Source organism: Protopterus annectens, chromosome 10.part0 (genome assembly GCF_019279795.1).
Source record: "Protopterus annectens isolate FY-2018-M chromosome 10.part0, PAN1.0, whole genome shotgun sequence".
Taxonomy (NCBI): Eukaryota; Metazoa; Chordata; order Ceratodontiformes; family Protopteridae; genus Protopterus; species Protopterus annectens.
In genome coordinates, this window is record NC_056744.1 from 1,723,695,014 (window position 1) to 1,723,707,711 (window position 12,698).

General features: G+C 42.9%; 1 protein-coding gene and 1 pseudogene across 1 annotated transcript in view; both read left to right on the forward strand.

Annotated features, from left to right (window-relative positions):
• LOC122813960 (zinc finger protein 665-like) overlaps positions 1 to 12,698 on the forward strand; it is a 281,546-nt gene that overhangs the window by 104,414 nt on the left and 164,434 nt on the right. The gene's annotated exons all lie outside the window — the stretch shown is intronic.
• LOC122814630 lies at positions 11,346 to 11,499 on the forward strand (annotated as a pseudogene).

Here is a 12,698-nt window from a genome sequence, read left to right on the forward strand (position 1 = left end):
GGCTACACATACCTCTGTGTCCACTGGTGTTGGTTCCCCTTTGTTTGCCCTGGTTCTGAGATGAGGATGACAGAGGTTGCAGAGGTCCTGTAGTGTGTCTCTATCTACCCTCTAGCACTCTACAATTTCCACATCATGCAGACTGTGATAAGTAAAATGGGGTCTGAAAACTTTCCTCCTTCTTGGCCTTAGTCTGTTAGCAGCTGCAGCAGCAATGACTTCACCCTGTTGCACATACACATGGATTAGAGCAACAGCAACCCCTAACATTCTTTCTGTGTAGATTCCTTTCCATGGCTGTATTCCAGCAGATTTTGGATTCCGAAGGGAAAGCCAGCACTTAGTCAGTTGATTCATAGCTTGTTGAATTGCTTCTCTATCTCGGATTGGTTGATTTGCATACAGTTCAGTTGTTTATGCTGTCATCTGCATTCCACTGTTTACTGTGCTTGCGTGACTCTACACACCATGTAGAGCCACTTACTGAATCTAAAACTGTGTGCTACTGTGCACATCATGCCACAATGTGCACATAGTCTTAGTGGACCATGTTGGGTTTATTGAGTCTATCCAACAATCTTTTATGTATTGGACAGGTAATTAAACTGGAGATTTCAAGGAGCTTTAGTTATAGCTGGGAGATTAAACATCCATATCCGTATGTTGGCACTTGAAGGTTTTTATTAAAATGTAAAGAACAGCATGATGGAAAGCAAGTTGCTCAAGGCTCAAGACTTTCATAAAGCTAATGTATTAATGAACAGTTTTGAGTTATTTTTATTTTATTTATTTATTTGCAGTTGGTTTGTCAGGACAGTACAATTGGGCCACAAGGATCCCATTTTCAATGGAATCCTGGGTAGAAAAGCTCCAGAAAAATACAAATACATAGTACACATTGCACATTTACATTACAGATTATCTCATAGGAATACAAAATAAATATAAAAAGAAAAGGTTAACAGTGATATAATGCATCAGTATAGTGTGTTATCAGTATAGTGTGTTATGCTATCCAGTAAACTCATTTTTAATGTGCAATTGTGGTGTCCAGTAGTCTAAAGAGAATGATTTTTCATAATTGTAAGACATGCTAACTACTTCTGATGTGAAAAAAAATATATAGCTTGATGAAAATGTAACTTGCGGCACCTTTCTGTAGAATATGTTAAAATCTTGTTCAGTTTGCTTTACTCCTAAGATTATCAGCACTTTGTAAACATAATATGCCTTAAGCCAATCCTTTAGAACTGAAATACAATTGAGATATTATTTTGTATCACTGTTTCAGTATGCTTCACTGAATGGATCTCCTGAAGGTATAGCTTGATGTCCAGCCAGTATACCAAAGCCTTTAGATTTTATTGGCATCCTGTAGCACATGTATGCTTCCCACATAGGGCATAAAAGTGAAATACAGATGCAAATATTTAGAACTTATTTGCTGCCAGTCTAAATGCTCGTCTGCTATGCTGTTAACCAAGCTGTCTTCAGATATGTTCAGTGGCGGCTGGTGACAGCACAGCAGATGAGCATTTAGACTGGCAGCAAACAAGTGCTAAATATTTGTGGTGCTGTTAACCAAGCTGTCTTCATATATGTTCACTGATGGCTGGTGACTTCAAATCAAAGGGGGGCTGCAAGAGACAGCTAAATGGGTGGGGCCAACAGAAAAGGGGTGTGGTCAATTAAAGGGGTGGAGCTACGGTGCAGTGGTATCAATGCTGGACATGCTTACTAATTTACATGAAATAAATGCTCAGTCACTATGGCGCATGCTAAATACTCTACACAGCACACATTGTTACATGTATCTACAGGTTGGTTTGAAGACTTACCTCTGCGGTATGCTGTCAAACAGTACTTCGTACTCTGTTTCTGCACCTGATGAGAAGCTGTGGTCTGGTCTGGAACACATCAGGTCATATTGGATTTCTTTTTCCCCCCTTTTTCATGGAGGCTGAAAAGGGACAGTTTAAAGTTTCCCAAGCAAACATTATTGACAATAAGTGCTTGTAGTTCTCTCTTGCCTGTTCCCATTAGGGGTTGCCACAACAGATTATCTGTTTCCATTTCTTCCTGTCCTCTGCATCTTGCTCTGTCACACCAACCACCTGCATGTCCTCTCTCACCACATCCATAAACCTTATCTGAGGCCTTCCTATTTTCTTCCCTGGCAGCTCCATCCTTAGCATCCTTTTTCCAGTATACCAAACATCCCTCCTCAGCACATGTCCAAATCAACACAATCTCACCATTGGGCATGTCTTCCCCCTCTTCTCCTTTGGCCAATAGTAGCCCAATTTCCACCAGCACCCTGTTGGCTAACCGTACTGGTGGCAGTCATTGTTAACCCGGGCCTCGACTAATCCGGTATGGAAATCTGTATTGTTGTCTGCATATGTCATTTGGCAGACGTTGCACTAGGTGCCCTTCCTGACGTATCCCTCCCCATTTATCTGGGCTTGGGACCGGCACAAAGAAATGCACTGGCCTATGCAACCCCAGTGGGTGGGTTACATAAGTGTTTGTAGTATAGTACCAAATAAGAGCCTCTATTGTGTTCCTCTGGGTATTTCTCAGGTTTGTTACTTATAGATAAAGTCCATTCGTTTGTTTTTATTTTGTGCAAACAAATCAATAACTCTTTGGTTGAAGTTAGTTATACTCTGCTTTAACTCCTTTCCTATGGAAATCATAGCCAATGCATTCAATCTTTCTTGCCCCATTGTACTAAGAAGAAATGTTTTAATTCTTTTCAATGTTGAGAAACACCTTTCTGCCTCAGCAGTTGACATTGGTGTGGTGGCTATAATTAACAACACATTGTAAATCTGTGAAAACACACTGGTTAATGAGTTGTCCACCAAGAATATTAACATCTGGACTGCACTGTCAGTTGCTGCAAAGTCTTCACGTTGATACACCACTCCAAGTTCTGTTCTAAGTTGTCCCCCCAACAGGAATGGATAGTTGTCTGTTGTTGCTGTGAATAGATTTTCTGGAAACTCTCTTATGTATGTTGAAAACTTTTCAGGCAGAAGTAGTTGAGAAGCTTGAAAATGGCCAGTTTGTTGAAATCGTGATGTTGCCTGGAACTTTATGACATCACACACTTCCTTTGCAGCAATCAAAATGTCTCATGCAGTGGTTGGGAAGCTGATGGCCCTCATCTACATCTTGACAGGATGTTCTCTGTCTGTAGATACTGTTTTGCAATACCATCGATACCTGATCTAGCACAGTCAATTTCATTCAAAAATGTGTGCACATCCTTTTCAACAGTGGTCGCATCTGTGGTACGACACTGAAGTTACCTGTAAAGAATGTCAACATGGGGCATTATACGATGGAAAACAGCAAGCCAATATTTAAATTCATCATCTTCAACTGTTTACAGTAGCCCATTTGCTTCCTGTACAGTTGCTGCAGCAGATGTAGGACACTTGTATAAATAAAGCACTCAGACAGCAACTCCAAGATGTTCATCGTGCATACAGCTGCAGTAATCACATATGGGTTCTCTGCCATCAGGCGGGTCCTCGGTCGGCCGAATTCCAAAGTCTTGGTCCGGCGTCAGTTGTTGTCGCCTTCTTCCCTGACGTCAGTGCGACAGGGGTATATAAGTCACAGCCGACGCCATATTCTTCAGTCTTTTTGCCGCACGGTGCCCGAAGCAGAAGCAGTTCGCAAGTGCCGGTCAGCCAGCTCCTGAATTTACGAAAAATTGGAAACCGAAGTCTTCTCTAAAGCTAAGTACCCCGTTGGGGAAACTTTTCTTGCCTCAGACTGATGCCAGACAAAGTTAACAATTGTATTTCTTGTGGGAAGCAAATACCGCATAAGGATTTCCATTCCCTCTGCATACCTTGTTTAGGCCCAGACCCCGACGTCTCGGGCTGTCGCTTTTGTGCGACTTTCAATAAACGCACTATTAAGCGTCGGGCGGAGTTCGCCCAACATTATTTTGGTAAAGCCTTTGATTATAAAATGTCGTTGGATACTCCGACTACCGTTTTGTCCAAAAAACGCAAGGACAAAGACCGACACGTGAGGTCCACGGTCTCCACCGACACCACGCCAAAACCGGCTACACGTGGTCCGGTTCTCAGCGAGACGCCTATGCAGTCCCTGACTACCGACGACACTTCCTTGGTGGTGTCTTCTGTACCCGAGACCGCAGGTACCTCGGCCCTTACTCAGACTACAACCACAGAAACCACTGCTAGTGTTGAACCACCTAATGGGGATAGGTCCACTTCTTCCCAGGGTGTTTTTAGGCCCTCTTCTTCCTTCTCCATTAAGGCCTTTACTAAGACCAAATCAGCCATGCATCCCAAGAGGCCTGTTGCACAGGGCCCATCCCCAGGCCACGTGCCTAAAAAGCAGATGCTTAAAATGGCTGAGGATTTAATTACCCTTATCAGGGGCTCCCAGCCCTCTCCAGACAAGAGACCCAGAGTGGAGGAAGATTCCCCCTCTTCTGAACAGGGCTTCATTGTCTCAGAACATTCTGATGTAGAGGAACACTCATACTCCCCTTATGAAGATTCTGATGCAGAACAGTCCATTCCTTCTATATCTCCCCCTGAGGATTTTTCCTTTGGGGAAACCTTGCACACCTTGAGGAAGCGCTTCCATTGGGAAGGCCAAGACTTTTCTGATTCCAAGAAAAGGCTTAGGGAATTTCTTTTGTTACCTCAGCACAGACCTCTGGCTATACCTCCTGTCCTGGACATACTTGATGATGTTTACTCGGAGGCTTGTCTTAATCTGGATTCCCTGCCTCCTGCCCCAGTCAAACCTGATAGGTACTACAGAGTTCTTAATTCTCACCAATTTCTGTTCAAAGGCCATAATGCTGACCCTGAAACCATTTCTCAAGGCCCCAAGGGAATGAAGGCCTCTACTGCTAAGAATCCACTACCTTCCGAAAGAGAATCTAGATCCTTAGAAAGGTGGGGAAAAAAGGTATACACCTCGACCACCCTAGCCATGAGAGCCTTAAATTGTCAGTTCCATATGCTTAAATATCAGCAGTTTCTGTTATCACAATTAAGAAACAAAATGTCTCAGTCTGAACAACCAGATTTAAAGGAATTGCAGGATATGATGCATAGTGCAGAACAAGTGGGTAAACGCACCTTACAATGTGGCTATGATGCCTTAGGGGCCTCAAGTAGAGCTGCTGTTACAGGATCAGTTATTCGTAGACATGCCTGGCTTAGGGAACAAAGCTTGCCTGATCATGTTAAAGCTAAACTGCTAGATGCTCCTTTACAAAAGGATGTGTTATTTGGTACTAATGCTGAGGAGATACTACGAAAAATGGAAGAAAAAGCTAAATCTATGCAAACTGTCAAGGCCTTTCTACAGGTACAGCCACCACGTTTTAACAGAAATTGGCCTTCAAAAAACTGGTCCTTTCCAGCCACAGACAAGCCCCAAAGAGGTAGATACAGGTGCACAAGGGGCAGAGGGCAATCACAAGGATCATATAGAGGCAGGCGATGGCAAACTCCAGCAACAAGAGGTGGCGAAGACAGTGCACAGCAATACAGAAAGCAAACCCAATGACTTCCTCCTTTTCCTGCCCAGCAATTGCCAGCTGGCAGCTCCCCTGGGAGGAAAGCTGGCACTATTTACAAGAAACTGGCATATGATCACAACAGACAAATGGATCCTGGACATTATAAACCGAGTCTACAGATTTCATTTTCACACTCTTCCAAAAATGAGAGGCATGCCAAACCTGCCACACAATCAAAGGGCAGAGGCGCAAATACAAATTTCAAAACTCATGGAAATGAAAGCTATTCAAGAGGTTCCTACTCACGAACAAGGTCAAGGTTTTTATTCCAGACTTTTTCTGGTACCAAGAAAAGGAACCGACTGGAGACCCATTTTGGACTTATCCATCCTAAACACATTTCTACTCGTACCAAAATTCAATATGCTCACATTATAGCAGCTTCTTCCCATGCTGGGCAAGGAGTTTTGGCTGGTAATATTGGACCTCAAGGAGGCATACCTGCATGTCCCAATCAGACAAAGCTGCAGAAGATACCTCAGATTTCTTGCAGGTTCAATCCACTATCAATTCTCTGCATTGCCCTTTGGCTTATCTACTGCGCCCAGAGTATTCACGAAATGCCTGACATCAGTAATTGCATACTGCAGACTTCAAGGGATACAAATTTACCCTTATTTGGACGACTGCCTGATCCAAGTGGACAGCAAACACACACTTCTGGAACATCTGGCCTATGCAACACTGTTACTGAATTCTCTGGGATACACAATCAACAAAGAGAAATCCAGGCTAACACCATCTCAGAAAATAACTTTCCTGGGTGCCAGCTTGGACACAAACACCCAGATGGCCTATCTTAACGCCAGAAAAACAGGGGCAACTAACTCAGTACTTCAAAGCATTAGCAAATTGTACCAGGCTTACTGCAAGGAAAATCCTGCAGGCTCTGGGTTTCATGGCATCTTGCATTCTTTTAATCCCATGTGCAAAGTTGCATATGAGGAAACTTCAGTGGTACCTAAAAAACCTATGGTCTCAACACAGCCACAGCTTGGAAACAATAATACCAATAATCCCATGTTTGCAAAAGGAATTTCTATGGTGGGCCCAAGCATGCCAAACAAACACAGGCCTCCCATTCTGCAAGCCTCAAGCAAATCACTTCATCACAACAGACGCCTCAGACTACGCCTGGAGGGCGCACATGACATACAGGTGCATTCAGGGCAAATGGTCCCAAAAGGAAAAGCACCTTCACATCAATCAAAAAGAAATGCTAGCAGTGATAAATGCAATTACAGCTTTCAAGGACCTCCTGCATCCAGGACAATTGCTTATAAGAACAGACAACACCACAGTAATGTGGTATATAAACAAACAAGGAGGAACACATTCATATCCCCTGTGCAGACTAGCCATGACACTTTGGAACTTGGCTCTGGAAAGGCAAATCGAACTTCAAGCACAGTACTTGCCAGGTTTGGAAAACACGCTGGCAGACAATCTAAGCAGAAATATGACAGATCCACATGAATGGAAGCTGCATCCACAGGTGTTTACAAAGATAATCCAAGCGTGGGGAAGGCCAGACATAGATCTCTTCGCCTCCCACAGGAATCATCAACTGGAAAAGTTTTGTTCAAGGACTTCTCACCCAAAGGCCTGGAGGGTGGACGCCCTTTCATTCAGTTGGACAGGATGGACAGTCTACGCTTTCCCACCTCTGCCTCTTCTACCCAAGGTGCTCTTGAAAGCAAGAGCAGACAGACTGAAGATGATACTGATTGCTCCAGACTGGCCAAGACAGCACTGGTACCCACTCCTAAGGAGCCTAACACATACTCCTCCCTGGCCACTACCTCTAATTCCTCTTCTGCTGACTCAGCACAGCTACAAAACTCTTCACAGTCAGCTGAAAACACTCAATCTCGCTGCATGGAAAATTGCTTAATACCACAACAGACCCTACTCACCAAAGAGGTGCAGGATGTCATTCTGGAGGCAAGAAGGCCATCTACTAGGAAGACTTACTCCGCAAAATGGAAACGGTTTTGCTCTTGGAATGAGAAAAAAGGCCAGGACCCTAGAAAACTGAATTTGCCTCAAGTATTACAGTATCTAGCTGAGCTGCTGAACAGTGGACTTTCATTTTCCTCCATAAAAATCCATGCCTCAGCCATTTCTGCAGAATTCAATACGGATCCACCTTTATTCTCTCACCCACTTTTAAGACAATTCCTCAGAGGGGCTAAGAATATAAGACCCCCAAGGAAACAACCAGTGCCAGCCTGGGATCTTAATTACATTCTAGAAAAATTAACTTTGCCTCCCTTCGAGCCAGCTGCCTCTACAGATTTGCAATATTTGTCCTGGAAAACAGCTTTCCTTCTGGCCATTACCTCAGCTCGTAGGGTTTCAGAGCTACAAGCCCTCATGGCTGTACAGCCCTTTCTCATCTTCCATCAGGACAGGGTCTCCCTTCGAATCAACCCGTCATTTATGCCTAAAGTGGTATCCAGGGTAGCTTTAAATCAAGCCATACACTTACCTACCTTCTACCCTAACCCTCAAAACAAAGGGGAAAAGCTGCTACATTCCTTAGACATCCATAGACAGCTACGTTATTATTTGGACAGAACAAAGCCTTTCAGGAAATCTGAACAACTTTTTGTGTCATATGCTGTAGGAGCTTAAGGAAAGCCTGTTACCAAACAGACTATTTCAAAATGGATAGGTCACTGCATACGATTCTGTTACTCCTATCATGGGAAACCTGTCCCTGTAGGCATCAGACCCCACTCCACCAGGGCCACAGATACCTCTACAGCCTTCCTCAGAGGAGTTCCTACCAAAGATATTTTGGAGGCAGCCACTTGGAGTTCTGTACATACCTTCACAAGACACTACCACCTGCCTTTATATTCCAAAACTAGAGCAGGCTTTGCTACTGCTGTGTTGCAGGGCATTCTGGCTCATCCCAGTTCCACCTAGGGCCTACCACCCTGTGCGTAGCTTTGGGCCTCTACCCATATGTGATTACTGCAGCTGTATGCACAATGAACATAGTACAGTTTTGTACCTACCATAAATGTAGATGTTCGAGTGCTAATACAGCTGCAATACAGGTTTCCCTCCCTCCTTCCCCTCTAGATAAAGGATTAGTGGCTAACTCCTCCTCATACATCCTATTTTGGGTTATCCTCCTATGGTGTATTTGCTTGCAACTACTCTTTTTTGATAACATTGCATTGCTTGTATATATATATATATATATATATATATATATATATATATATATATATTGACATCTGGGGCAAGAAAGACTGAAGAATTTGGCATCGGCTGTGACTTATATACCCCTGTCGCACTGACGTCAGGGAAGAAGGTGACAACAACCGACGCCGGACCAAGACTTTGGAATTCGGCTGACCGAGGACCCGCCTGACGGCAGAGAACCCATATGTGATTACTGCAGCTGTATTAGCACTCGAACATCTACATTTATGGTAGGTACAAAACTGTACTTTCTTGTACCCTACATTTACAGTACGGATGCTAAAATTCCACCATGTTCCTGACACTCTTGGCATGCGTCATGATGCTATACTATCCTGAGTAGCTTGTCTTTTTATCTGAACGTTTGAAAAAGGCTGGAATTCCAGCAAGTGTTAAAAAAATGTCCTTGCTTCAGTATTCTGTTGTGTGGCTCTTTGCATTACCAGATTAAGTTGGTGGGCATAGCAGTTTACATAGTAGGCATATTTAAACTCCTCTCTTATGATGGCCTGGACCCCATGCTGAACACCACTCATAACAGATGCACCATCATAAGTCTGAGCAATCACTTTTTCATGCTGGTCTCCCACTACTTTCTTCAACTGTTATCTTATCACATCAGCAGTATGCTCTGCTGTCTGTCCAGGTGGTGTAAAGTATCCACAAAAACGTTCCAACACCTGTCCATTGACAATGTAATGGAACACAATAGCAATTTGCCATAGCCCAGCAACATCAGTGGTTTCATCTGCAATTACTGTTACAAATTTTGCAGTACGAATCTCCTTTTTTATTTCTTCTCTGCATATTGTTAGCATGCAGTCCAGGAGTTCATTTTGAATGTTTTTTGATGTTCCTTTAAAAACAGTTGAAGTTCTCAAGTGTTCGGCCAACTTCTGATCAGTCTTGCAGGTGAAGTTTATAAGTCTCCAGAACATTCCTGCACGCAGTGACTCTTCAGGCTCATCATGGACTCTTAAAGCAACTTCTTCAGCATACAGCTTGGTATGCAGTCTATTATAAGTGATAGAACATGACGGTTTTCTTCCACTTTCTTGTGTCTTTCCACTGCTAACTGGTATCCACTACTTAACTGAGACCTGATAGCCACAGTTCCCAACACTGCTAGACTCATTTGGTTGTCAAAATGTTTAGCAGACTGTCCATGCTTTCTGGACTTTTCTTCCATTCTCTTCAGGTCACTCATACCCTTTGATGTCCAGGCATCCTCTCCACCGAACAACAAACTTGAGAAGCTGTACAAGCTGTTTGTTTACTCACAACCACAGATCCAGGTGTGTTTGTTGTGCATTGACCTGCTGAAGCTGCGTGTGTATGTTCTTGACCTACTTTTACCCGGAGACTCCATCTTCAGATCGGGTGTGGGTCTTCCAGTCCTCTTGATGCTTAACTTTTCATTCAGAGTTAAGTCTCTGAAATTAATAGATTTCAGATAGGCCACTGTAACACTCTGCTCACTCATTCTGGTTATCGTGGTTGTAACTCTAAAATGAAGATATTACAGAAATGAAGTGCCACTGTTGTGTACATTTTAAAGTACAGCTTCAGGAAGACAGTCAATGAAATGAGTGTTATTCCTGAAGCTGTACATTTTAAAGTACAGCTTCAGGAATAACACTCATTTCATTGACTGTCTTCCACAGCCATGACCTACCAACTATCTGGCTTGGCCCTGCCAGGATTTAAAAGGCTATATTAATACATTTGTGATGCACCACGGTCACAGCTTACATTCTGTCTTAATTCTGGCTTTGCAGGACTAAAAATAAAACGGGCGGTTATTTCATTGCCCATCACTACAGTTTCTACTTTCATCCTTCCAGCATCAAAATACATCTGCTGCACAGAGACGATAGTCACAGCCTGTATGCATATTGCTCACTCCCTCAGACACATTAGTTTTGCAAAGCCAGAATTACAACACTAAGGTCAGCTATTTCATTCTCACACTGACATGATAGTCTCTCATCCCAATAGGCTGCCAAAAGTATCTGGCTTGAACCTCTGAAATCAGAAAGCAAAACAGTAATGTAACCGCATCTTTTACATAAACATTATCCAGAGGTCAGCACTTGTACTCAATCCCTCTCACTCCATCCAACTGCACAGCAGTCTTAACAGTTAGTAGTAGGGCCAGTCATTTCATTTCCAAACAGCCCCCTCACTTAGTTCTGCAAAGCCAGAATTACACCAAAGCTACAGTGCCAAGCATTTCATCAAGAAACGACCATCATATCAATTGCTAACCTAAAATATCTGCTGACCTTGCCTGGATTAAAATGAAAATATTAATGGCTGCATTCATTTAGTTTGTTGTTGCACAGAAACGGCAGTTACAGGCTTGCACAACAGCCAACTTTACCCAAATAAACTGTTATCTTGAATAGCCATAATTTAGACAATAAACGAGGCCAGTCACCTCAATGAATTCACAAACACCCCCCATTACCTAAGTAAAGTAGCTGCTTTTTACCTGTCGGGATTAAAGTACAAATAATAGTAACAGCTGTGTTGCATACTTACGCAGTGGTAATATCATAGCCAGTGAAGGTTTACCGAGGCGTTATTATTGCTATTGGAAAACTTTACAAGCTGTAACTAATGCTTCTGTCAACTAAATGAGTGTGCCAGTCAAGCACACATTTCATTTTTGTATTTTACTTTATTTACCTGAGTTTCTACAATGCAACACTGTGTGTTATAAATCAAAAATCCCTTGTCAACAATGTCCAGGAAGAAAAGCTCAACATATTAGAAACCATTTTAAATAAACATTCAGTATAGAGAATGAACATATATGAAACATACATGAACAACTCATAAGCTTGCTAATTATTGTACATCCATCTTAAAGTACAGACATTATAGTTTTGCAAAGCTAGAGTAACAGTAAGCATCAGGGCCATTTTGTTCCAGTTGCCCACAGCCCAACCACAGTATATGACTTAATCTTGTCAGGTTCAAGGCACAAAAAAGACACTGTCCTAAAGGTGAGTATACATCCCCCCACATAAACCATACTCCGATTTCAGAACTTGTGATCGATCTTCATTCATAATGAAATGTACATTACTCTTGCAAAGCAAGACAGAACTGCAGCTATTCACACACAGGCATTTCCCACAGTCCAACTGCCTACCCAGAGAAACTGCTTTCAGCCTAAGTAAAATAAATCTCCATGGTTACATTACTGAATTTCTGTCACATCACAGTAGCCAAGAACTTGCACATGATCTTACTTCATTTAGTGGTGGCAGTGTGTGTGGGGGCGGCGGAGAGCAGACAGGTAGTGTTTAATGCTATTGATTTCTGTGGATGTAAACTACAGGCTATTTAGGCTAGTGCCATGGTGGTGCAGCGGTTAGCGTTGTCACCTTACAGCAAGAGGTTCTCCCATTCGATTCTCGTCTGGAGTGCCTTCTGTGTGGAGTCTGCATGTCCTCCCCACGGTCGAGTGATGCTAAAGACATGCAGATAAGTGTGAGTATGAATGGGTGTGCCTTCTTTGAAGGTTGGGCATCGGGCTGGCAACTCGGCACCATAAAAATCCACTGCCAATCATGAGCGGACCGGAGTTCTGCTGTGGCGACCCCTAACTGGAAAAAGCTGAAAGACTTAACTACATGCTGTTATTTCAGAGACCTATTTCTGACACACAGCTGATACAAAATGCCCCAACAGATATCCAAAATACCATCATACTGTAACCATCATCATAGCCAAACATTTTCAAATGCAGTAATTTCCTTATTTCTATGCCCAAAATAAATTTTCCAGAAAAGGAGGAAGCATATGGAGTAGAACCAAAAATCTTAAGCAAATCTAACATATAGTACCAGTCCCAGACCAGTAAACCTAACAGAAGTGA